Source organism: Carassius gibelio, chromosome B10 (assembly GCF_023724105.1).
Source record: "Carassius gibelio isolate Cgi1373 ecotype wild population from Czech Republic chromosome B10, carGib1.2-hapl.c, whole genome shotgun sequence".
NCBI lineage: Eukaryota > Metazoa > Chordata > Actinopteri > Cypriniformes > Cyprinidae > Carassius > Carassius gibelio.
The window spans coordinates 13841350-13843549 of NC_068405.1; positions in this window are offsets into that span (position 1 = coordinate 13841350).

The window sequence follows — 2200 nt, forward strand, 5'->3', positions numbered from 1 at the left end:
TAAGTTAAATTCGGTGATTTTTCACCCAGAGATCAGTGTGCTGTCATCAACCCAGTTCTCTACATCACTGGCAGTCAAAACAATCCAGACATCAGTATCAGCAGACATTTTCTTAACAAGACCCTAAAAAGATGAAACAATTACATTGTATTCTGATAATGCCAAAATTCAGTTGACTTCACACAGACATACTTGTATATATAAACTGTGTTTGGACTCTCAATCATTGCGAAGTCTTGTTTAGCCCTGTATAGCATTTCCGAGTATTTTCCTTGTGTTTGTCCTTCCTGTGTCTGATCTTGGATTGTTTATACCGACTCTGATTCTCGGTGCCTGCCCTGACCTCTTCTTGTTACTGTTAATGATTCTGGATATCCCTGACATGCCTGACACAGTGATTACTGCCTGTCTGACCATTCTCTTAATAAAGTTCTGCATATGGATCCGAATGTCTCTGACTCATCGTTAAAAATACTTTCTTTTCAATTGTCAGGTTAGTAGCTGGTGTGTATGAATGTGAACACACAGCACTATGACTGCAGTCAGCAGAAGAACACACAGCAGAGCCAGACACACTGCAGCTGCTCTGGAGCCTCTGATCTTCACAAAGTCATTTCCTGAACACTACGTACATGATGTAAAAAGACTGAACATGTGCAAACTGTGAAATTTAATCAAAGAAATGAATGTGATTACCTGTGTGCTGAAGTGGTTTGCGTGTGTTTGTGTCATTCCTGAATTCATAATCTCTCACACAATCAGCACTCACGTAGATAGCCACCGCCATCTCCACTCTCTCTTCTCTGTTGATTCCCTCAGTCTCAGTCCCAATGACAATGTCATAAATAGGACAAGCATGATTTCACGAAGTACAACATGTTCCTGGATCAATATCCTTGTTGATCCTGGAACAACATTCCTATCAACCAATCCGAATTGAGATATAACTTTTTAAGAAATATTTGTTTTAGGCTTAAAATCAAGGTTAGGGGCTTCTACACTCTTGTTCATCAGCTATCATTTCCCACTGATTTTAGGAATAAATTATGGGTAGGGTTAGGTTTAGGGGTAGGGATTGGGTTAAATTTATATTTTTAGACAATAATGTTGATCCAAGATCATCAAAAGATGTTGATCCAGGAACATTTCTTACTTGCCAAAATCCCGGCGACCCATAAATAGTATCAGACATCTCGGATCTTTGAATGTCCAATACTAATATTCTTTGATGATGTTGAATGTTCTTTTGTGATTCAGCTCACAGAAAAACTAATATAACTAAATGAAATGGAACTGGCATGCAGTAAATGTGTGAAGCCTAAGAACATGTGACATTAAACTGTGAAGTATGCTTATAGCGATTTGTAAAAGATCTGCAGCAACAGACCAACATTAGATGTTCATTGCTGCTTTCTGTGTGGTATGATACTGACAGAGAATCATTTATTCAATTATAATAAGTTCAGTTTGATGATTTCTGACCAGACGTCACAGGACTTAGCTTAGCTTAGATTGGATAATTAAGAACATCTACACAATCTAGAGACTTAACTAATATAGTTGTGAAAGTGCAAATGTTAAGAGCAAATTATTTTAGGCAAAAGTGTCAAAACTTCCAGAAATCTCAAGTCTTCAGGAAATGTCGTTCCTGTCAGCTTTTTTATTCTTTGTCAGGTCATCAATAAGTCAGCAGGCCCTATGCCATGTTTAGAGGAAAATATAGTCTCATTAATGAAAACATATGCTAATATTTAATTGTTTATAAGTACATGTCGACTAAATGCTGAGAAGTCCTCAAACAATGATGAATAAAATATGCAAGCACTAGCTTTAATTAAAAGTTCTGTTTGCCAACAAAATGATGATTGTACAGATTAATTACCCTTGTGTGCCGTGGTTAAGATGAAATGTTTTATTTTAAAATGTGAAAGATTGAGTTTGTATTGCCTCTGATAATAGGTGTCATTTAAGATGCAGCCCACAGTTCTAACAAGGTCTTGAAAGTGTTTCGGAGCCTTGAGGAATTTTAATGTTTTGAATCTCTTAAGAAGTGACCTATTTACATGGCGTTAGATAATTTAATTTCCTCCACATTCACACACACACACACATACACACTCATATTTTAGACTGCCTACTTCAAACTAAGATGTGAGTTATTAGTATGAATTTTTATGCATTACTTAAAACAAACAGAATA